This window comes from Bemisia tabaci, chromosome 2, assembly GCF_918797505.1.
Source record: "Bemisia tabaci chromosome 2, PGI_BMITA_v3".
Classification (NCBI taxonomy): domain Eukaryota; kingdom Metazoa; phylum Arthropoda; class Insecta; order Hemiptera; family Aleyrodidae; genus Bemisia; species Bemisia tabaci.
The window spans coordinates 30,767,872-30,794,071 of NC_092794.1; the positions used below are offsets into that span (position 1 = coordinate 30,767,872).

The following is a 26,200-nucleotide window of genomic DNA, read 5'->3' on the forward strand; positions in this document are numbered from 1 at the left end:
CATGCGTGCCGTTGCCTTCTTTCAAGACAACAGTTTGCTGGGAGGAAGGAACTAGTCTTCTTAAAATCAGTAAACGGGATGGTGACGCCTCCTGAGAGGATGATGCAGATGCCGTTAGCATCTGCTTAAACCAACACATGGTGTGAAGAAAAAAGGTACCCTTCTATCTAAATCATTGTGAACGAGAAATACGGTTCCTTCAGGGAGAAAGGGTGCAAAGATGCGAGGATTAAAATATTTTGGTTAGAACAGGGTTCTGGAGTTGGATTTGCCCGCAAATTCGATGGTTCGGGCGATCTTACGTCGGAGATTCTGGGTGTGCACCCGTTGGCACAGAATACCTTTACATGGGTGATTTCACGATAATAGGAATAGTCGTGTCGCCGTGGGTTATGAACGACATAGGGCAAAACGATTGAAAACCAAATTAATTAATCAATAGGAATGATGTCCCTGAACCTATCCATGCTAAAAAATATGATGAATTATTATTATATTTAATAATATGAGACTTTAAAGGCCGAAAATGTCCGGTCGGTTACGCGTCGCCAACCCCGATTTTGAAGCAAAAGAGCAATTTGCGGTAACATATCAGTACTGATCATGAACTCTTTGGCAATATTTGCTGAAAAGAGACTCTAGTGTTCAAGAAAATTGCCAGTTTGAACTGAAATGTTTATTATTGAGCGAGAAAAGTCATAAGAAAGAGGTGTCGCCACATTTGGCAACAAATTTTTGCAGTTGTATTAAGTGCAGTGTTTATCTCGCCAGATGGAGTCAGGAGTTTCAAAACTGCCATCAAATTGTTCGCTGAAGTCTTCTTGACAAAACCATTACTGATAAGTCAGTTTTTTTTACAATGAAAACTTAAATTATTATGAAAACCAGTGATTTTTACGTGTGTAGCACTAATTCCTCACTACGCAAAAACCTCAATTTAATAGTATTAAACTAAAACGAAGTCTCCAAAGTTTAGAAAACTTTTAAGGCAGCATTAATTCCACCTCATAACTCAAGAATTGCCAAGTTTCATCTTTTGTATCATCTTTAATCTCACATTTTTGAGTGTCGGTTACGCTGTGTCTGTTACGTAACCGACACAATTTGGCAGGGCCGCCATGTTTGCGTGGACCTCCAGCAGTCCCGCGGAAAGCGCTGATACCTGATTCAATGGCTTGTTTATCAATCACTTTAACTTTGCACTGAATCAAAATAGAGCGTGCCAAAGCTGGAAAAAGGAAGTTTAATACCTTTAGAATGAGGTAATGAAATCCTGTTAAAATTGGTGCACTTTTATTTCTCAGGTATTTCACATTTTAACTATTCCTGTTATCGTGAAATCACCCACATATGATGTATATTCGCCCAATGGAGACATAAGCCCCGATGGGTCAGGAGGAAGAGTGTTCGGTTCGTAAACTATGTAGGTCCCAGGTGCAAATCCCGATAGGAAGGCAACAATTTACAAGTCGATACTTACCATGTGGAGTCTTCGACATTTGTAGAAATGCAATTGAATAGTTTTCTTCATTGAAAATTCTATAAATTTATCAATTTTTGCACTTAATGGCGGAAATAAACCGCGCCCTAGGGTGGCCCGGACTAATCGGACAGGCCTTTTCTTGGGCATTTTAGGTCAAACGAAGTTCAAGACCGCGAGGACGAATACTGCCGTGCTATAGGGAAGAACGCCGTATGAACCAAATTTTTTTTTTTTTAAGTTAGACATGGAATAATACTGAGTGAAACATGCTCTGTTCAATGGTGAAGGCAGAAAAGACGTATCTCCATTGGTTTCAGAGATATCGACGGTGTACGTCGGCAATCACATAACTCGATTTTTGGCGGTTTTCAGTTAGCTGCAGAAATGAAGTGTAGTAGATGCCCTGTGCCTGCTAGCAAAATATTTCAGTCGAAAAAAATCTGAAAGTCACGTAAAAATATAGAACTCAAAACACACATCTCGGTGTTAATTCCAATAACACATAAGGCCTTGTCTCCACGAGCCGTTTCACGAGATTTGTCCCAGGGAAAAATCCCACTTACGAAGTTGGGAAAAATATTGAGTTAATCAATATTTTTCCCAGTACCAAGTATGGTACTTGTACCCCTAGGACCCACTGAGAGAAGAAGAAGAAGTGAAAACGAATTGTGCGATATTTTATTCATTACTACATTGCTAATGTTTGTTTAGTTAAAATAATGTGTCTAATTGTCAATTGGGTGCAATTATTATTTTAATCCCGGTTAAACACTCGACTTTAACCAATTTATCTTCCCGCGAAAACTAGTCGCAGGACTGTATGAGCCCCGTCCCGTGGAGACGGTAACTGGGAAAAATCCCAGAAGTTTCATTCCTGCGATTCGAACTTGGGACAAATCCCATGAAAACGTCCCGTGGAGACAGGGCCTCACTCATGCCGTCGCGCCGCATTTTTACACAACGCGCGCTCTCCCGGGAAGAATCGTGAACAGTTTAGGAGGGAAAATTAAAAGCTTGCACGTCACGGAATCTTCAAACAACAAAAACATTGTTTTTGTTTTAACATCTAACATCTAATCCAACGGATATGACTGAGTATAATCGTCCTCTTATTTTTATCTTCATTTCATTTTAATTCGTAATTCGACTGCGTAAGTCCGCAATCACATAATTATCTCGTTTACAGTGGCTGAAAATCGCCGCCTCTACGTTTTTTTTTTAAAGGAGAACGTCGACTCATTTGACATCATTCCTTGCATTTTATACAGAATTTTCTTCGCATAGAGAAGAAAACTCACGGCAGTTTTAAAGAATTGCCGTTGAGTAGTTTTCCGTTTAAAAATTGAAATATGACAGGAAGTCTGCGACGTCGTAAGCCGAGTTATGTGATTGCCGACTTACGCCATCGAATTGTTTTCCGGAGTCATTCTAAAGTTTAGCTACCAATTAAAGTTTGTTAAAAGGAACTTTAGGCTACTTTTAAAGTGAGAGGAATCTTATTCAGTCTTTATTCAGTCAACATCGGCAATGAATAAGTTTGAATCAGTAATTCGCCAACCACGAATCTCAGAATTCTGTGTTGGACCTTAGTTCCACAAACAGATAACTCGGTTTTTCGGTCATTTTTCCTGACAGACGAGAGTATTATTCAAAACGATGATAGAGTCTTATAAAGCATCTTATCCTTGGTGTCTCTAAGAATTATTTCCCCTCTACCTTCAAATATGAGGAATGTAGAGAGTTTTTTCTCTCTCCTGAAAAATCGCGGTTTCCGAGTCATGTGATTGCCAACTTACACCGTCAATACGGAGGGGGGTCCCTGCCATATGTCCTGCATAGAGGCGAGGTTGCAACAATAGATCGCCGCACGGTGGATCGAACCCTGCAAAAAGTCGGACATGGGCGTTTCTCACAAATAGTCATTTCATTGACGTAGATGTCTCCCCAAAGAGTTATATTTTATGATACGGGTAGGTATTGGTTTTCAATTTTTCAATCCCAATTTAGCGCACACAGCCTCCCAAAGTGGCTCAGGCGGCACTCGAGAAATATTGCCTCACTTGGTACAAATCGTTTGCCGGTTGGCATTTCCTCCCAATAGATTTATGGCAATTTCTGATAAAGGAAGCTTATTCTCCTCTTTAAGTAGAATATATATCTGTAATAACATTTTAAAATATCGTCATTTTTATGCGCGGTATTCTTGCTTATAATTACTACCTTCAAAATCATAAACAAATTATATAAGTATCCTTTTAACTACCTATTTACGCGTATTTACGGGAAACCTTTATAGAGCAGTGTTAACTAATTCCTGGAGATCCAGTATTAAGAAAAATTGGCTGCCCCAAAGTGCCATTTTGGGAATGAAGCTCAAATGACTTTGAAAAAGTGAAATTCATAAAATGGTGGCTCGAGGGAATTTGAATTCCATAGGTCTGCGGTGAAAAAACACCGGACATTTGATAGGTGATCTGTACGTAATTTTTAGTGCTGAGTCCGAAAATGACCTTGGTTTTTCTCCAACACCCACTGATTTTCCGGAAAATTGAGATTTGCCATTTAAAATGGAATTTTCGGGAAAAGTTATTTTCCGCAAAACTGGTGTATGGTAGAGAGAAACCAAGGTAATTTTCGAATCCAGGAGACAAAAATACATGGGATAACATGCCGCGCGTGGTTAACAAAATGTCCACGTTGTTTCAGATAACGGGGATTTTCCTCTCAAATGTCCTAATCGACGCATATGCTACTAATCCGTTTGCTTTGCGTCTGAAAAGACGGGAAAATTATATCAAGTTGGTGTCTAATGGAGCATCTTTCATCTACTACCTGCTGCTAAAGTCAAAAATGGCCTAAATTATTTTCTATCTTCTGACTATTTCCAAAAAACTCGCGTTTTCTTGACATCGGATTTTTTTTTTTTTTTTTTTTTTAAGTTCAATTTTTTCGGAAAATTAGTTTAGCAGCAATCATTAAGCCAAAGAAGCTCCATTAGATCCCTAAGTATAAATAAAGACAGTGTACAGTGGTGACTCGCGGGGCCTTTAATTAGGAAGGCTCGGATGACTGATTGATATGATTTGTGTTGATTGATGTGTATTTAATTTCTATTTTTCTCTCGTATTTTCCCCCTTATCATTTTCTTTTGTAAGAAAGCTAAAGAGGTGCCCCTTCAGGAATGAGGGGGAAAGGAGGTCCTCTGTTTTCCTCTCAAAATTTTCGGATTTCTTTTAATTCATTTTTGGGGGGAGAGGAGGGGGAAGGGTAAAATAGATGAGTAATAAACGTTTTATATACGATATTTAAACATTTTATCGGAGAAAACAGTCCCTCGAGCACTTAAAACTCCGATTGAAATGAGTGTAGAAAGTTTAAACTTATCTGTTGTTTAACAATATCTCTCTATTTATCTGAGGTTGTGCCAAAATACGTATCTAAACCCAATAATCAGTAAAACAGCCATCAAAAATGAAATCTGCGACGAAAAATACACAAGAATCATGTATCCTGCTTTGTCTTATGAGCGAAAGCACTACGTAAATGAGCAAACCAAGTCACGTGATGTGCCATGTCCAGCCTGCCCTATGACTCGATCCACCGTGCGCCGTACGTCCAGGAACCTCGGGACGCGGGTGGCACTCGTGGCGTTCTTCCGTATGCTTTGCGAACATGCGGTACTCTCCCCGTGCAGCCCACGCCAATCCCCGGACTCACGGCGATGTTGAGCCGTTGATCACCCCTGCCACCAACCCTTTTATCCGATTTCAGAGTTCCAATTATGCATACATACATAAAGTCGCTTTTAAAGCGCCGCCTCGCGCTCTGCGACGCCCAATCGCCATTGCCCCCTATCCTCCCAGAGATCATCAGGCAATTGGCACCTTCTGATCTCCTCCTCCACCCCTTGTCGCCAACCTTTCACAGGACGTCCACGCCGTCGCCTTCCGGGAGGAACCCAATCGAAGACCTGCTTGGGCAACCGGTCGTCTGCCATCCTTCGCACATGTCCATACCAGACCAACTGCTTGGACCTGATATCGTGCACGATGTCCTTCTCTACACCCATGATCTCATCGGGCTAACTCCCCGATACTCGGAAAAAGAAATACTGTTAAAAGACCTAATAACAATTGCCTCGGTACAAATGGAAATAAACGGATTTATCGGAAAAAATTACGTAAACGGATGATGGTTTTTGGAACATGGAACGTACAAGGAATTTCTACGAAAATGACGGAAGTGGTATCGGAGATAGGGAGTCACGGATTTGATGTCACAGTATTAACAGAAACGAAGAAGAAAGGACAAGGCTCTGTAAGTGTGAAGGAATACGATTTGTTTTATAGTGGCGTGGAAAAAGATCAGCGAGCTCAGCAGGGTGTTGCAATTCTTATTCGCAAGAGCCTACGGAAGTGCATCACTACATGGGAAGCTATTAACCCCCGAATGATAAAGGTGAATATGACAGTGTTTGGCCATAAAGTCACCATTTTGGGAGTTTATGGAGTCAACGATGATTCTACTGTCGCAGTGAAGGACCCATTTTTTGAAGAATTGAACGAGGAGATCGGCAAGATTGGATCCAGGAGGGAAATCATTGTGTTGGGAGATCTCAATGGTAGAATAGGACGTCAAATTAAAAGTAAGATCGTCGGCCCTTTCGGAGAGGCGGCACTAAATGATAACGGAGCCCGTATCATTGACGTATGTGAGCAAAGGGACATGAAGGTGCTCAATGGGTTCTACCAACACAAGGATATCCATAAATTTACTTGGGTTCAGTCTACTCGCGGATTGAAATCAATCATTGATTATGTGGTTGTTAGACAAGACACGGGAATGAAGATTCAGCAAGTTAGAGTGTGGAGAGGTCTTTCCTGCGGCAGTGATCATTATTTCCTCGGGGCGAAAATAGCTTTCCCAGTGAAAGGGAGCCAGGAGACCAGGCAAGCACAGGAACAGGTTCACCAACAAAAAGATCGTGTCAAGCTTGTGAACTATAATATTGACAGCTTGCAGCATCCAAGTGTAAGGGCTTTATATGGAAAGCGCTTGGATGAGAAGTTGGGCGAATCAAGGGACGGTGATACCGAACAGCAGTATCAGTTCTTGAAGGATTGCATTCACTCGGCAGCAATGGAGGCTCTTGGTGTCGCTGATGATAGGAAAGTTAGCAAAAAACCTTACTGGTGGGACGAAGAAATTGAGAAGGAGATTCAGGAGAAACGTAAAAAATATCATCAGTTCCTTTCCTCAAAAAAAACAGAAGACAAAGAGGCGTATAAAAAAGCTCAGACCCAGGTACGAAGGCTCATAACCAAGAAAAAGAACGAATCTTGGGAGAGGAGCTGTAACAAAATAGACACGTACATAGGAGGAAGGAAAAGCACTGAGAGCTGGAAGTTGCTGAAAGGGCTGCGAAGGGACATGAAGCGGGACTTGATATCTCCGATATCCATTGATAAACTGGAGGGTTATTTTAAAAATTTACTGACAGAAAGGCGACCTGAATTTCAAGATGGAGGTGTAAGCTTGGAGTATTCTAACGATAATCATAACTTGGAGATCCATATGGAGGACGTGGTTAAGGCCGTACGAGAGCTGAAGAACGATAAAGCTCCGGGTCCGGGAAATATTCCTGCTGAGTTGATCAAGTGTGGAACCTGCAAGCTGTTTCAACGGTTGAGATACCTGATGCAAGATTGCTTGGACGGTGGAAAGGTACCGACAGAATGGAAAGAGTCTTGGGTGTCACCTATATACAAGAAGAAGGGTAGAAAAGATGAGTGTGATAACTATAGAGGACTGTCGGTTGTAGGTACCCTAAGCAAAGTGTATGGAAAAATCCTGAAAGCAAAAATCGAAGAGGAGTGGAAAGAACATGAAGCGGAAGAGCAAGCAGGTTTCAGAGCCGGTCGGTCAACGATTGATCACTTATTTACAATCATCCACGTCATCGAGAAAAAGAAGGGAGTTGGCCAGGAATTACATCTAGTGTTTGTGGATCTCCAGAAAGCTTACGACAGTGTGCCATTGATGAAACTTTGGGAAGCCTTAAACAAAAGGGGTTTTAGTGGGGGACTAATTAGTGCTATTAAGGAATTTTATGGTGGGGCTTTTTCTAGGGTTAAATCGCATGGGGACTTATCGTTGGGGTTTTTAATTACTAAAGGACTGAAACAAGGGTGTTGTTTGTCGCCAACCTTATTTAAAGTGTACCTGGAAGAAGTTTTAAAGGAATGGAAAAGATGCTGTTCGGGAATGGGCGTCCCGCTACGTGAAGATGGCACCCTTTATACTCTGTGCTTTGCTGATGATCAGGTGGTAATAGCTCAGGACGAAGAAGATGCGAATTACATGACGCGGAAGCTAGTGGAAGTATACCGAAAGTGGGGAATGGAAGTAAATGTGGTTAAGACGGAGAAGTTGGTTATCGGTGGTGATCAGCAAAGCATTGAACTGGAGGATGGTCGGAAAATTCAGGACTGTGAAGAGTATAAATATCTAGGAGTTTGGTTAACTAAGGACGGAAATTTGGATCGGGCTATTAAAGATCGGAATGTGCAAGGCAGGAAAGCTATCGCGATGCTAAATGGGGTTCTCTGGGACCAGAGTATCTCCAAGGAGACCAAAAGGAAAATTTACAACGTCATCGTGAAGAGTATCGTAACTTACGGGAGTGAGGTCTGGCAACTCAAGAAAAGAACTGAAGACATGCTTAGGGCAACTGAGATGGACTTTTGGCGGAGGTCTGCTGGCATCTCAAGAAGAGAGCGTATCCGCAATGTAAAAGTACGCGAGATCCAATGGGCCTGTTGCAAACTTTTGCTAGAGCAAAACTAAGAGTTGTTTCCTACAGATAATGCCTCAAAAATCACGATGAGCGCATCGGCAAAGTCTGAAATGCACTCATAACTTCACAATCTGCGTAAGAAATTTGCGGTTTTTTGAGCTTCCCGCTTCGAAAACGATACTACGGTACAGGTGAACATTTTGTTAGAGGAGTCGTTCCATTGGCGACATTACTCATCATGGCCGACGCCAGTCCGCCAAAACACGTGTGATGGGACGAGATAACACCTGAACAGGATTAAACCATATAACAATCGGCGTGTTTACGTTCATATTTTCCTCGCCCGCCTTAATTGACCTTGAACTCTCCTCGAATTACGCGAGGAACTGCGCAAGCGTCGGCCATGATGAATATTGCCGACGATGGAGCGACTCCTCTAACAAAATGTTCACCTGTGCAGTAGTATCGTTTTTGAAGCGGGAAGCTCAAAATAACGCAAATTTCTTACGCAGATTGTGAAGTTATGAGTGCATTTCAGACTTTGCCTATGCGCTCATCGTGATTTTTGAGGCATTATCTATAGGAAACAACTCTTCATTCTGCTCTAGCAAAAGTTTGCAACAGGCCCATTATGCATGCTCTAAGTAATTCTGATCACTGATGCTGTTTATCATCTGCTGGTAGCATGTGCTTCGTTTATGGGTAGACACGCATTCTCCTTTCATTATCGTTTTCGTTTAAAATTTTTCCGGGTGCAAGTTTAACCTAATTCCTTTAAGAATTAAACACGTAGATTTTGCCGTGAAATTTTCAAAGTATATTGTTTTATGTTAAAAGACAATTGATGAGACCTTGAACAATTTTTTTTTCTTTTTTTTTGGTGAATTCTTCAATTTTTTTATTCTTCTTTATTCATGTTCAAACAAATGAGAAAAGAAGGCTAACCATAGATCATACAAAAATGCACTTACTGCTCTCTTCGCTATCACGTCAGAGGTGGACATACGGTATAAAATGGTTCCACTCAGTGACGTCGCCTGCTGGTCCCATTTTGAGATCACTGGTGACGGAAATTTCTTAACAAAAGAGAATAATCTTTCGAATTTTTTTTTTTTTTTTTTTTTTTTTTTTTTTTTTTTTTTTTTTAAATGTGTCCATCCGTCAAACTATCAGTTTGTTGGACACTGAACCTATGCAAGCGTGTTATTGTTCTCAGATCCACTGTGGTCTTCAACGTGTGTGGTACTATAAAGTAAGCTCCTATGATTCATTATTTCTTTTCTACCGGAGACAGCTGTTAAGGAGGGGCTGGGAAAAAAAAAAAAAAAAAAAAAAAAAAAAAAAAATGATAAAAGCATTAATTATTTTCCTTGCTGATGAATGGCTCCGATTTCACGCCTTACAGCTCCTAAATGATACAAATGTTTTCGAAACAAGAGGTGCTGAAAATCTTAATTGGTTTTGGCGCGTATACCTGGTATACCGCCTTTGCGATCGTTCCGACCCCCCACTCGATACAATGACCGAGTCCCTTAGTTCCTTACCGAAAAATGACTACCGCGAACTTCTGAGATTTTCCGAAGCGTGTAAAAAGTTTATTTATCCGCCAATAATTATGATTTAAAGTTGTTTCTCATTCTGGGGCTTTCTAGTTTATGTGCAGTGAATACCAAGAGTCTACGTTACTTGGTTTTTTCGAAAAAAGCCTAAGAATGCGCAGCGCTGATTTAAAATATGCATATATAAGTAGAAGCAAGCGAACTGATTCGAGGATGGCTGACCAGTCCGGCACTCTTCGAATGAGAATTTCACTCCTCCGTTTTGTTCAAAACGTTGCTTTGACAGATCTCCACACCCCTGTTATGCTTTTCAAAATTTGGCACCACTGCTCTGATAGCCAGGGCAGCCGTAAGTGCAATCTATGATGAGCCTCGAGACTCATTAAAACATTGGCAAAACGTGGCTCATACAGGAAGCTACTTGCGCACATATGGAAATCTACCTACCCCTCTCTCCTCCGCGCGCCTGATCCCAGCGTCGGCTTCTCTAAAGAGACAATAGCCCCGGATCCCGGCGAGCGGTCGCCGGGACCCGATCACTCACGCTCCATTAACCATTTCACCGTCACGCTAGGATTCGTCCAATTTTAAAAAAAAAATTGTTTCGCGTGTACTTAGCAATTTTTTTTTCTTACTCTTCGTTAAAACACGAATTAAAAGAGGTCTCATTCATACAAATCGGCCGAATAGAAGAGAAGTTACAGTATTCGAAATCTAAAGAAATCAACAAACCCTCGAATTCTCCAAACAAAAAATAAAATGAAGGGGAAAAAAATAAAAGTATAAATTACAATCAGATAAAATTGACGTCAGAATTTGACAAGCAATTCCATTATATAACGGAGAAAAAATTGGGAGTAATTACAAAAAATTCGCCTCTTGCAAGGAGCTTCCTTGTAAGAATTTTGACCTGAAGACAAGGGTCGAATAGCAACAGTACTCCATACAATACACAGTGTGCCTCAACGAGTTAAACATGTTTTATAGATCCAAATCGAAAATTTTTTATATTTTTAACTACAGTATCTCTTGAGTCATTTAAGCCAAAAAAAACAAGCAGTGAACTCCAACACAATGTGTTAATAAGAAGCGTCATTAACTCGCAGATATCAACCCCTTTAGTTTTCATTTAAAGAGATTCTAAAATAGGCAAGCAGCACAACAAGAGAATTCTCGATCCAACACTGCGAGGTCAACGATGCACCTTGACGAGACCGTGTATTGTGAATGTAGAAAGCTATATTCGATCAATTTAAGTTTTTTGATCTGCCTCAAGCAAAATCTTATCAGATTCTTGAAGAAAAGAGCTACGGAATAATTTAAACGAAGAAAGGAAAAATTCTGTTGAACTCCTAGAAGACAATGTCGATTTAAAGGTATTTTGGGGCTAGAATACCCAAATCATCGGTAGTATAAATCCCGTTATATTATTGAATAAAAATTGACTCGATATAAATGAAATTGCATTGAATATGTCTTGATTTTGTTCTTTTAAACGTCTTTCCATGCAAAGAAGTTCAACAATGTCTATGCTTTATTCATTCATGAATTGAAAGTAAGCAATCTACATCCCGAAAATCTACCGATTTGCCGTAAATAATCGCAGAAACTTGATTTACCAGGTCGATGTACCCACTCGTCGAATTTACGAATGAATTATGTGAGTGCACATATGTAAAAGTCAATATGCTATAGTCATTTTGGGTGCATCTATTTTTCATGCAACAATAATATGTAAGCAATTTCAATCCTGAAAAATCTGAGGTCAATTATATTTAATTGTAATTTATATATTTCTTTTTTCCCCTTCATTTTATTTTTTGTATGGAGAAATCCAGGTTTCGTTGATTTCTTCGGATTTCAAATACGGTAACTTCTCTTCTATTCGGCCGATTTTTATAAGTGAGGCCTCACTTGACTCATGTTTTAACGGAGAGTGGAGAAAAATCTGCCTCAAGCAAAATCTTACGAGATTCTTGAAGAAAAGTGCTACGGAATAATTTAAACGAAGAAAGGGAAAATTCTGTTGAACTCATAGAAGACAATGTCGATTTAAAGGTATTTTGGGGCTAAAATACCCAAATCACCGGTAGTATAAATCCCGTTATATTATTGAAAAGAGATTGACTCGATATAAATGCAATTACATTAAATACAGGGTTATTCAAAAGTTACGCACCACTGGCCATAACTTTAGTTCTAACTATGATATCGATTTGCGGTTTGTGGCGTCCTTCCTCATATCGAGGGGGAAACTTTTTGAGGTACTTTTCAGTTCTTCACCCCCCAGGGGGAGGGGGGGCGGGGGGCACCTCAAAAATTTCAAATGGCAACCCCCATCATGTGATACATCGTTAGAAAGAGCATGAAAAAAAAATTTTTTTGGCGCAAACCGGAAGTCAATCTGACCCCCTTGTCAAAAGTTAGGGGGGTCCAAAGGTTATTTAGGGGGTCCGTACCTTCATTTTTTAGAGTAGCTTCGGCGGCTCTTGGACATACCGTTTCTCTTTTCAAAGAGTCCTCTAATACTCCAAGTCTGATACCGAAGTCTTCATTTTACCCCGGGCCACCACAGCCCCCCCGTAGGGGGGGATGGGCCTGTTACAATGAAACATAGCATTAAAATGCGAAAAGTCACAGAAGAGCTTCAAACTTAGCATCAAATCCGAGTGGAACTTCTTGCCAATGTTAACGCAAACGCAGCATGCGACTTTAAAGTGAGTTTTCAAAACTTTTAGCCCCCTGCCCCCCCCTCATTTTTGGTTGCAGAGCGGGTAAAAACCGGGAAATTCACTACAAATAATGCCCGAAACTAATGTCCAACTTAAGGAGGACCCTTGAAACGTTGCCATCAGTCGGAGCATTGAAATACAAGGACTGCCACCCCCTTAAAGTACGGAACTATCCAAAACACCCCCGCTGCCCCCCTTATTTTTCGTTGCGGAGCGGGTAAAAACCGGGAAAATCGCCAGAAATGATGCCCGAAACCACTGTAGAACTTGACGAGAACCCTTGAAACGTTGCGCTCAGTCGGAGAACTGCATCACAGGAACTGCCGCCCGCTTTAAGGACGGAAACATCCATAAAACCCCCGCTGCCCCCCTCTTTTTTCGTTGCAGAGCTGGTAAGAACCAAGGCATCATTTCTGGCGACTTTCCCGGTTTTTACCCGCTCGGCAACGAAAAATGAAGGGGGCAGCGGGGGTGTTTTGGATAGTTCCGTACTTTAAGGGGGTGGCAGTCCTTGTATTTCAATGCTCCGACTGATCGCAACGTTTCAAGGGTCCTCCTCAAGTTGGACATTAGTTTCGGGCATTATTTGTAGTGAATTTCCCGGTTTTTACCCGCTCTGCAACCAAAAATGAGGGGGGGGGGCAGGGGGCTAAAAGTTTTGAAAACTCACTTTAAAGTCGCATGCTGCGTTTGCGTTAACATTGGCAAGAAGTTCCACTCGGATTTGATGCTAAGTTTGAAGCTCTTCTGTGACTTTTCGCATTTTAATGCTATGTTTCATTGTAACAGGCCCATCCCCCCCTACGGGGGGGCTGTGGTGGCCCGGGGGCAAAATGAAGACTTCGGTATCAGACTTGGAGTATTAGAGGACTCTTTGAAAAGAGAAACGGTATGTCCAAGAGCTTCCGAAGCTAATCTAAAAAATGAAGGTACGGACCCCCTAAATAACCTTTGGACCCCTCTAACTTTTGACAGTAGCCCTCTAACTTTTATTGACTTCCGGTTTGCGCCAAAAAAAATTTTTTTTTCATGCTCTTTCTAACGATGTATCACATGATGGGGGTTGCCATTTGAAATTTTTGAGGTGCCCCCCGCCCCCCCTCCCCCTGGGGGGTGAAGAAGTGAAAAGTAACTCAAAAAGTTTCCCCCTCGATGTGAGGAAGGACGCCACAAACCGCAAATCGATATCATAATTAGAACTAAAGTTATGGGCAGTGGTGCGTAACTTTTGAATAACCCTGTATGTCTTGATTTTGTTACTTTAAACGTCTTTCCATTCAAAGAAGTTCAACCATGTCGTAGCTTCATTCACTCATGAATTGAAAGTAAGCAATCTACATCCTGAAAATCTTCTGATTTGCCGTAAAAAATTGCAGAAACTTGATAAACCAGGTCGATGCACCCACTCGTTGAATTTACCAACGAATTTCGTGAGTGCAAATGTGTAAAAATCAACAGTCATTTTGGGTGCATTTATTTTTCATGAAACAATAATAATTTCAATCCCGAAAAACCATCAATTTTCCGTATAAAATCGAAATATGTCGACTCCCTGACGTGAAAATTAGATTCTACGTGTGTAAATACTTATGTATCGATATGCTGAACAGAAACTATGTGTGAACTCCGTCAGAAGCCCGCGGCAACATTAATTCAACAGAAAAACTGTAAAAATTAGATCGGATTTTAGCTGCTTTGCCCGCCTCTCCTCGTTACTTACAATAAACTACAAAAACCCTCAAAAACATTTTTCGGGCAAAAAATCCGGTAGAGGAAATTGACGTGTCACTTCCTTTTAATCAAGCATAAGATAGGCAAAAACCTTTGATGAACTCCCAAGGTCCACTAAGACTGATAATCATCAAAAAGTTCCAAAAACTTACTCGAAAGGAAAAAAATAAAAAGAAAAATAAATCCCTTGCCAAAAATAAATAAAAAACCGATTTTGAGATAAATCCCTCGAATGAACTTGAAATCACAAAATCGGTCGAGGATGTCAACTGAAATTTTTCCCCCTATAATTATGAGCTCCGCAACAAGCGTGACTCGCTTGTACCTTTTCATACACGAGCCGCACGAATTCATCTCTTCTTCTCTCCTCTCCTTCCGTCCATGGACAGAGGTCCAAAATTTTTCGGATTTACTGACGCGACCGGCTGCGGCTCGATGCTCTCAGTGAATCGGTGCCTTCTTATCATCCATGATGTCGGCTTCAAGTCGGTTGCAGTTTCACCAGTCGACCCATTTTTCCATAACTACATGTTAGACTTTTTCGAAACATGATTCATCTGAAACATGGATTTTTTTTTAAGGGAGCTTACCATTTGCTTTGGACGGTAGGTAGGTTGTAAGTAATAATTGTTCTTATACTCTATCAGTTAAGTATAAAAACATCTGTACCATTCGATGACATTTCGACGGACACGTTAGGTCCGGACAAGTGAGGGGATTTCTGAATCGCAAAATTACTAGTGGAATTGTTATAGTGGAGGAGTTGAGTCCCTTCACGGAATGAGCCCCACGTAATTCGACAGGTTGTACGTGTTTCTCTCTGACTTATTTGTAATCTTAGTAATCCACCCATGTTTGCGCACCGAGCCGCAGCCGGTCGCGTCAGTAAATCCGAAAAATTTTAGACCTCTGTCCATGGACGGAAGGAGAGGAGAGAAGAAGAGATGAATTCGTGCGGCTCGTGTATGAAAAGGTACAAGCAAGTCACGCTTGTTGCGGAGCTCATAATTAAAGGGGGCAAAATTTCGGTTGACATCCTCGACCGATTTTGTGATTTCAAGTTCATTCGAGGGATTTATCTCGAAATCGGTTTTTTTTATTTATTTTTGTCAAGGGATTTATTTTTCATTTTATTTTTTTCCTTTCGAGTAAGTTTTTGGAACTTTTTGATGATTATCAGTCTTAGTGGACCTTGGGAGTTCATCAAAGGTTTTTGCCTATCTTATACTTGATTAAAAGGAAGTGACACGTCAATTTCCTCGACCGGATTTTTTGCCCGAAAAATGTTTTTGAGGGTTTTTGTAGTTTATGTCAGGTCGTTTTTGGGTGAATAAGTACCTAAAGGTCTGGCTATACGAAGAGCTAGCAAAACCGAAGCATTCGGTGGCTCCCGGAGTTGGGTGTAGGATTTGGGAAGTTCATCAGAGCGAATTGGAGAACCGGAACGAAAGTAGAGCGCTACTGGTGGAGAAAAGTGAAAGTGAAAACTAGGGTTTCGGCGTTAGCCGCGAGAGAGCGCACCAATGCTGATTCTGATTCTTGCAACTTCCCAGATCCTGAGAACTCGGACCAATTGCAGCAAAGTAAAGTTTAAAAATTGCCCGCGAATTTATTTACTTTCAGATAGAGCTTTATAGGATGGCACACTGTATAGCAGCAAAAACTAAGAATATCGTGAAAATGCACTAAAAGAACAAGGGTTTTGAAGAGAATGTATTTTAAGATTGAAGTAGAAATTCGTCTGGATAAAAATTTGCCTTCTTATTTTTGAGGTTTTGTTTATTTTGCTCTTGTTGCTTTCCTACCATTTCCTACTTACATTCCCTCTCTCATTCCGTTTGTTTCTTGTTGTACCCTTCGTTCCATGGTTCATACTCAGTCTTTCGCTTTAACCGAAATGCAAGAGCCAATCAAAAATTGATCCTACAAGGCGAAACTCTAAGTATGAAACGAATCCGGTGTTCATTGGTTGAGAAGCAACTGCATCATGAAGAATGTGGCCACCACAATTGAGTCCTTATTTTTACTGAACTTCAGACAGTGGGAAACGCACACAGAACTGTTGTCAAATTAAATGATGTTTTTAATTAATAATAATGGAACTATCGTGATCTTTTTCTCCAAAGGATTGACGCCAAATCACGGATCGGTTGGGAACAATTGAATCTATGAATCGCTGCGTTGCAGCTAGTGTCTTTTGTCCACCCAATAACAAAAAATTATGTTGGTACCCGCACTTGGTATAAAGATTGACAACTGACTTGACCTATTTGATTTATTATCTTATGTGTTCTTAATGCAGTAAAGAAGTCTGGAGACCTAAGTATTGGCATGAGTTCATTAGAGAAAAAAGCTCATCCGAATGTGAGAGGCCAAAGCGGTACTTACGGTCACCATACCTGGGTTCGTAGGCTCACCCTCGTACCTACTGAGACGGCAATCTCCATCTCTCGATCGGAGGATATGCCGCACCTAGTTGGTAAGAGTGGAGAGACATTTATGATTACATTGATACCATGGGGTCTAATTGTATTTAGCCTTGATTAACACGATCACACTTATTCCAATGGAACTAGGCAGGAACACGTACCTACGTATCTTAATACTGAAGTCCTCTAAACAGATGGGCGATGCATTCTGTTACTCTTTTAAATAGAGGAGGAATGGACGCACCCATTTCACACAGCAATTTATGCAAGAAAATGAAGCCTTCATTGTATTTGTATCATCAACTTATGAAATTATGAGAATAAAACGGGTAGGTACATACCTTTCATTAAAGACCTTGTTATACATTGTTGGGCAAAATGAAGTTTCTAACAACTCCTGACGCAAAATCAAAGAGACTCAGAAGAAACCAATTTGAGCAAATGCTCACAGTCAAAGACCTTTGATTATGTGACATTAAGTTGACCTATGATTGAACTGTTCCGAAAAGGGATGGAATTGTGCCTCACATACTCAGGTACGCAAGCCACGCGTAACAAGAACGGTAGAAGAGATAGGAGGATTCCAAGATAAATCATGAAGGAAACATGATCTTAATGTAAATAATATACACTTCAGAGAAGCATAATCACTCCAGAGCACATAGGTTGACGAGAAGATATAGAGCGAATAAATTTTGGTCGAAGTTCAGTGACAGTCGCATGTGAAGACCGAGGCTCATATTCCAGTAATTTTTAGACTTTAGTAGTCAGAATACATTCTGTGATGTAAATGCTGCTTCCTTTGGTAAGTTTGGCACAATTTCGGTGTAATTTCTTTGACGTAATTTACCGGAATTACATCTATCGCTTCGGTCAGGTACTGACATAAACATGACGACATAACCTCACTTAAAATTTTGTCACATATCGTTCGATAAAATAAAGATATCACTTGAACATTTTACAAGAAACTAAGGTAATAGTAAATCGGGCTCCAGTAGAACACGCGAGACGTAATAACATGAGTTTGTAAATATAGTAGTTAGCAACTACAAAGAATTAAACTCCTATCCAAATTAGGTAAATCTATTAACAACTAGTAAGAGGTTGGTAACGACCGACCAGAAATCACTTGAAAATTTTTAAGAAACCAATGAAGTAGTGTATCGGGATGAAAGTGGGCGTAATAATATGAGTGTGTAATATTAGTTAGGATCTAAAATGAATTAAACTTTAAATTAAATCTGTTCATTATTCACAAATAAATACAGTAGCTGGAGGTTGGTATAATCGACGACGTTTCGTTCCCGAAACTCGGACGGACCTGAACAGAATGAACCAATGGCATTGAACCACCACTGGTTTTTTTTTCTAAAAACGAATATAATAGCTAAAATTTTGAACAATTAAAGCAGATGCTAGATTATCCGTGCAATAAAGCCCTATTTCATGTGGCAAAATGAAATCCTTATATCTTCAAGAAGTGCCCTTTATGTAGGCTCCATTACAATCTGCGGCCTTGTAAGCGAGAAATCTGTTGTCAAAGATGGTCATGACGGGCAGTTTAGTCGTATTTTCCGTAATTTCTCTTTAAGATCACTAGGAATTTTAAAAAAATGTAAAAACCCGTGGACACGATAGCATGGCCATTCTTTAGGTACCCACTTTTATGGGTCTAAGGTTTACCGTTATCGCGGAGTTTGAGTAACTTTCTCAGGACCCTGGACTCTTGAAATTCAAATTTCCCGGCAAAGTAAAAAGTAAAATTTTCCTTGTTTTGGGTCATTAAGTGCTTATAACTTTTTGAAAACTCAATGGATCCTAATGAAACCCTTAAACGCCATCCGGCTAACTTAGCTGCGTCCATAGACACCAAGATCGTTGGAATCCGTGCCGCCGTTTGCTCTGAATTCCATTCTAAATCGAATCAATTTTCAGATTAAGGGAGTTGGCTGTGACCAAGAGTGTCGGCCACCCGTTTGTTATCGGGACTTTAGTAGGACGTCATTTTCCTCGACCGGGGGTGGCTACCGCCACTCTTGACAAACCGTTCTTATACTCATCTCAAAATTTTTCTCAGAGCTTTGGGTTATTATCAGCTTCCATTTAAACCCCGGTTCAATGGCCAAATCGGCTGCTAAAAAAGGAAGCCGCTGTTGAAGGGTTCTATGAGAAATTCGTGATATTATCGGCTCTCAGGAAATCATCCCATCCCTAGTAGCACATCTGAAAATTTATACATATAATATACATATAATATAGAGCATTCTATAATATATGTTTAATATATATCTTTTATAAGTATAAAATATATATAATATATTTTGAGCTGAGGGTTGAAAAGGCCATTCTATATTATATGCATATTATATGTATACTATATGTACAATATATTTATAATATTTGTATAATATAAAATTTTAGAATACATATATTATAGTTATAAAAAACGTATAAAAATATATATATTATATTTATAATCTATGTATAATATAATGTCAAAAATTCCTTGGGTTCTGGGGAGGGAGGGAGGGTAGGTAGTCGGTAGGGATTTTTCATTGTTGGAGGGCAGGGGGGATCGGTACTACACGCCTTTTTCTCACTTCCCCAGGGGTACAATGCAAGAGTTTTTCTAACGAGCTATACTCCTCAACTTTGAAATGGGGGGGGGGGGGAGATTTTTTTTTACTTCTTGGTAAATACCCCCAGGAAATTTTTCTTTTTCCTTAAGAGAATACTCCTCCCCGCCCCCACCCCAGGAAAAATTCCTCCCGCCACCCCTAGAAAATATGTCTCCCTGTCGGACGAATTAATATAATTGTGCTCTCCATAACCCGAGAAAATTTCCCCCCTCCAAAAAAAAAGATTTTTCTTCCAAATTCAATTGTCTCCCCCCCCCCCATTTTTTTCTCCGTCCCCCCCAAAAAATAACGTGTTCTCCAGTGTAGCTTTTTGGAGGTGAAACTGAAAGTCCCCAAAATTTGCAGGGTTCAAGAGTTAGAATATGTATTACAGTCTTACTAGTTTCCACTGGAGGAAATTAAAATTGAATTTTGCACGTACGTACTACGGGCACAGCTGTGACGGTTAGTGCCAATCTATGAATATACATGCATCACTAAAAATGCGATTTATTGTCCCATTATAATTTCTACGGCACAGCTAAAAATGAACCCTTCTGATTGCGAGGAATAGGATCGCGGAAAATTTGAACAGCGCGCCAGTCCGTGTACCTTTCTACGTCACAGCAAATCTTCAAGATGGCTGCCATCAAGCCAGCGGTTCAACCAACGGCAACGGCCAACGGTTTTCCAATCTACAATCCACTTCATTAGGGATGTCGATACTCAGGGAAGTATCGATACTCGGTATCGATACTGGTATCGACTCTAAGCATCGATACCGGTATCGAGCATCGAGCTGAAGTATCGATACTTATGAGGTATCGATACCATCGATACTATTTCTAAATTATGCCGTGATTCTGAGTGTGCGTACGTCTGTCGGCCGTTAAATTCCGCCAAATTTACGCCTCTCTCGAAAAAGCCCTGTTCGCGTCCTTGGTCAACTATTTTGAGCCCTTAACTACAGTTATCGAACTGAGCTTTTAACATTTTCATTGAAGTATAATCATCTTGAGAAACTTGATTACTCCGTCGTTTGTCACAGTGCATCATGGAGGTGAAATAGTGGGGAGAGAGTTTTTTAAAAAAGAAAAAGAGGCCTTTTTCATGGCCAAATCAGACTAAGTATCGATACCGTCGATACTGGGGTCTTGGTATCGATACTGCATGGTATCGATATCGTGGAGTATCGATGCCGAGTATCGTTAAGTATCGATCGAAAGTATCGATACTTTGCAAGTATCGGATAAGTATCGACATCCCTACACTTCATTTTGACCGTTGCCGTTGGCGTGTAATTACTGAAAGTGTAGTATCAAGTACCTGTGTAATGTAATTCGTAATTTCACAAATGTGTGGTTCGGTTCATAGATACTTACCAGTCTCATTACTATTTTGGGGATCTGTGGTTTTGTTTCGTGAATTCGTGATGAATGGTTTGCTACCCTAGGGTAAATGGTCGAATGAGCTCTAAAGCTCGAACTAAAACTCAATTCTATGTGCTCCTGGCTCCTTCAGAGGCCGCGAGAATTCTTTGGTTCTGTATTGTGTGTCTTTTTTCTCTGTAATTCTCAATTATTTCTTTCAAAAACACCGATCAAAGCAACTTCACGTGCTCAGTGATTTAGAAGCCTCTGGCGTGAACATCTTCATCTGATCTTCTTAACCTAATCTGTGGTACCTACATAACACAATCATACTCGTTGAAATCTGATTAGGAAAATTTTCTGGTTCTGTAAGTTTCCATGTGCATCAGTTATTACCTTTTACCCAATCTCTCTAGGAGTAATGGCTGTATCTATGTTCCTCTACAGGCGCTAATTCCATTGTTCGTATGACTTTCAGCAACTCCTCTCTGGTTATTATTGCATAAGCACATACATGGTGTTCTCCTTATTGCTAGTTCATGGTAATGTCATCCAATCATTATCACATTCGGGTAATGAGAGCAGGAAGATAAGAGAGAGCCGTAGCAGGTATTTCAGTTATAAGCAACACAGCTTGCAGCCTGACGCATTCTTTCAGCACTGCAAGCTAGGCTCTGTTCGCATCAGTGAACAAGAAGCATTACCAAAAGTATTCTAAAATTGATAATGGGGCATTCACCAAAATTAAGGTGCGCCTTCTCTTAAATTGCTTCATTGAAGTATATTCACATGATACCGCAGTGGGAGTAGAGCCCGCTCATTGGAACAGAGCCATCGTATGCTGAGAAAAATGTCAATCTCTGCTCAGTTCTGAATCAGCACTACTTAACAGGTTAATTCATGCAGTCAGATGGCACTATACAGGTACTGATGGGTGATGACATAAACAATACTTGACTTTAGTCTCAATTTGTGATGGCTTTTGTTCTAAGCCTATAACCGTGTATAATGCCCTTGATGAGAGTTAATCAATGCCTATTTGATGATGGGTGTAAATCTATCGGTCTGTTATGTTCTGTGTTCAGTCATTTTCTCACATTAAATCTAGTGTACTTCGGTGTGGTTTCTCCTTGAAGTGGCAGCTCTTTGTGTAGAAAAATTTAATTAAGGTGATATGTCATATTCTGGGGTGTTAAAACTGGCGTGCAATATATTGCAATGATCAAGTCAAATATCTTGGCAGATTTTGGGTTCCTAGCCAAAAAATAACAACAGCCCCTGGGCATGAGCCGTAAAAATAATTCAATCCATAAAATCGGCCAAATACAGAGAAATGAAAGCAGGATCCTTTTTGGAGAGAACTTTGCATCGAATACAGTTATTGCTAATTCCATCGAATGCAAGGTTTTTTTCTTTCAAAAAAGATCTTGCTTTAAATTCTCTGAGTGTTGCCAATATTTTAGTTTAGAATGATTCTTCGTGCGCAGGGGCAACTGTTCTGTTTTCAGGCGAAAAATTCGAGACGTGCCAAGATACTTGATTTACTCAATGCAATATTTCGCAGTCTAGTTTAACCACCCCAGAAACCATGACAAATAACATCAATTTGAGCATTTTCACAATCCTAGAGGTAAAGAGAATGAAAAACTTAAGTATCTTAAGCAGATTGCTCAATGTGCCTGGACACAGCTAAGAGAAGACACAGATTAAGTGATCGCTTTGACGATAACCATGAGTTTCTGCTTTCTTCATTACTCAGGCGAGTATGATTTTCATGGAAATGTAGGCTGAGATTGACTTCCGATACGGCTAGAATTAGGTGAAGCTGATAAGTGTTGCAATTTTAAGAGTCAGATTACGTAATGAGAAATGATTGGGAAATGCACGGAAAATCAAGGATAATGGTACCATATGTAGGTAATGTAAAGCAGGATCTGTAGTTACTCATCATCCTCATTGTATTAAGTTCTGCTCCATTGTATGATCCGTGGCAAGTAAGATGAAGAATGTTGAAATTACACCAGATCAAAATGTGAATGTCTACTTATCAATGGACAGCTGTTCGTATAAGATTTTTAACAGAATCCGACCGTTTGATCCAAACTCAAACCAGGCAGACTTTGTTAAAATTCATTTCGCAGTTGTTGAATTCATCAGCCTACTTCGCCTTTTAAAACCACTTTGAACTTCGCAGGTGAGTTGCATCATTTACCTATCCATTTTGTGTTGCATGTCCAGAGCTCGACAAGTTAATGTCTTCCGTCGCAGTGAAACCCATGGCATCAAGTATATTTTGAAAGCTCATGCATACCCTCCTAATAGAACAACATTTTCATCTTGCAGGTTTAATACGCAAGCCTTTAATCATGATCAAAAGTAGGGGTAAGGACCATTGAGACCATTCACCTCTTACATAGCCTAGGGAGGGGGCATTGTCCTGGAAATTTTTGAAGGGAGGGGGGTGGGGAGCAGGACCGGCCTACAAATTCCTAATACATCTTTTATAGGTATAAAATATATATTTATACCTATAATATATGTAGAATATAGCGCAAACTAATATAATCTTTATACCTATAATATAGGTAGATTATAGGTATAAAATAGGTATATATATTTATAATATAAGTATAAAACATCTATAAAATATGTATATATATGTATATTATGGGTATAATATAGGGGAGCTGTGCTACTAGGGATGGCTAAAATTGGTGGTATAAATGTTTAACAGCTTAAAATAATCGTATTCAAGAAACTATAAGGCATTAAACTATGCAGTCAATTTCTTTTTAATAATATAATGGGATTTACTACCGGTGATTTAGCTATTATAGCCCCAGAATACTTTTAAAGCGCCTTTACGTTCCAGAATATCGACGGAATTTTGTTTTTTTTGGCTTAAACGATTCAAGAGACACTGTAGTTAAAAATATAAAGATATTTCGATTTGGACGTATAAAATTTTTTTTAACTCGTTCAGGCACACCGTGTATTGTATAGAGTGCTGCTGTTATTCGACCCTTGTCTTCAGGTCAAAATTCTTACAAAGAAGCCCCTTGCAAGAGGCGAATTTTTTGTAATTTCTCCCAGTTTTTTCTCCGTTAGGTATATAATTGAATTGCTTGGCAAATTCTGAGGTCAATTATATTTAATTGTAATTTATACATTTCTTTTTTCCCCCTTTATTTTATTTTCTGTATGGAGAAGTTTTGTTGATTTCTTCGGATTTCGAATACTGTAACTTCTCTTCTATTCAGCCGATTTTTATGAATGAGGTCTCTTTTTATTTGTGTTTTAGCGGAGAGTAAGGAATAAATTGCTAAACACACGTGAAACAATTTTTTTTAAAAATTGGATGAATCCTAGCGGACGGTGAAATGGTTAATCCAGCGTAAGTAATTGGGGCACGGGTCCAGGCCGCGCCGGGACCCAAGGCGGCCCAAGGCCCATTGTTCCTTGTGACGCCGACGCAGTGATCAGGAGCGTGAGGAACAGAGGGGTAGGTGGATTCCTGTATGAGCCACGTTTAGCAAATGGTCTAATGAGTCTCGAGGCTCATCACAGATTGCACTTATGCTGCCCTGGCAAATGGAGCAGTGCTACCAAATTTTGAAAAGCATAACAGGGGTGTGGAGATCTGTCAAAGCAACGTTTTGAACAAAACGGAGGAGTGAAATTCTCATTTGCAGAGTGCCGAATTGGTCAGCCATCCTCGAATAAGTTCGCTTGCTTTTGCTTATATATGCATATTTTAAATCAGCGCGGCGCATTCTTAGGCTTTTTTTAAAAAAAACCAAGTAACGTAGACTCTTGGTATTCACTGCACATAAACTAGAAAGCCCCAGAATGAGAAACAACTTTAAATCATAATTATTGACGGATAAATAAACTTTTTACACGCTTTGTAAAATCTCAGAAGTTCGCGGCAGTCCTTTTTCGGGAAGGAACTAAGGGACTCGTATATTGTATCGAGCAGGGTTCGAAACGATCGCAAAGGCGGTATACTACGTATACGCGCCAAAAAAATCCGTCGAGATTCGGGAACGTAAAGGCACTTTAAAAGTATTCTGGGGCTATAATAGCTAAATCACCGGTAGTACATCCCGTTATATTATTAAAAAGAAATTGACTGCATAGTTTAATGCCTTAGTTTCTTAAATACGATAATTTTAAGCACTCAAACATTTATACCACCAGTTCTAGCCATGAGGTGATTTCCTGAGAGCCGATAATACCACGAATTTCTCATACAACCCTTCAAAGATGCCTTGCTTTTTGGGCAGCCGATTCGGCCATCGAACCGGGGGTTCAGGGGAAGCTGATAATAACAAAAACCTCTGAGAAAAATTTTGACATAGGCATGGATTTTGTTCAGCATATCGATGTATAAGCATTTTCACACGTAGACTCTAATTTTCACGTCAGGGAGTGAACATATTTTGATTTTTTCGATTTCATACGGAAAATTGATGGTTCTTCGGGATTGAAATTACTTGTAATTGTTTCTTGAAAATTAAAGGCACCCAAAATGACTATAGCATATTGACTTTTACATAAGTGCACTCACGAAATTGATTCGTAAATTCAACGAGTGGGTACATCGACCTGGTATATCAAGTTTCTGCGATATTTTACGGCAAATCGGTAGATTTTCGGGATGTAGATTTCTTACTTTCAATTCATGAATGAATGAGGCATAGACATGGTTGAACTTCTTTCCATGGAAAGACGTTTAAAGTAACAAAATCAAGACATATTTAAAGCAATTGCATTTATATCGAATCAATTTTTTTTCAATAATATAAAGGGATTTATACTAACGGTGATTTGGGTATTTTAGCCCCAAAATACCTTTAAATCGACTTTATCTTCTAGGAGTTCAACAGAATTGTTCCTTTCTTCGCTTAAATTATATCGTAGCACTTTTCTTCAAGAATCTGATAAGATTTTGCTTCAGGCAGATCAAAAAACTTAAATTCGTTCGAGTAGCTTTCTACATTCACAATACACGGTCTCGTCAAGGTGCATCGTTGACCTCGCAGTGTTGGATCGAGAATTCTCTTGTTGTGCTGCTTGCCTATTTTGAAATCTCTTTAAATAAAAACTAAAGGGGTTGATAAATGCGAGTTAATGACTCGCCCTATCAATACATTGTGTTGGAGTTCACTGCTTGTTTTGACATCCAACAACTTACAGCCTGAATGAGAATCACTCAGAGCTAGGGTAAGACGAGGCGTAAAACGTAAGAATTATTAAGCATTTCCGGGTTGGGATCGAATTCGGGAATCTGAGACGATAGTAGAGTACTTAGCCCACTAGCCACTGCCCTGGGGCCAAAAGACAGGACACTCGGCGTGCTTGCCTATATTTAGGTGGCCCTTCTTTCATCAGAAATTGTGTTCGAGACATCTTTGACTCGGAGTTTTAAGTTTATATCACTCCGAATCTCTGATGGGTCCGGAGCAAAATGACTTAC

General features: G+C 39.9%; 1 protein-coding gene across 9 annotated transcripts in view; it reads right to left on the reverse strand.

The window, feature by feature from the left end:
* PsGEF (Protostome-specific GEF) overlaps positions 1–26,200 on the reverse strand; it is a 516,326-nt gene that overhangs the window by 317,590 nt on the left and 172,536 nt on the right. The window lies entirely within an intron of this gene.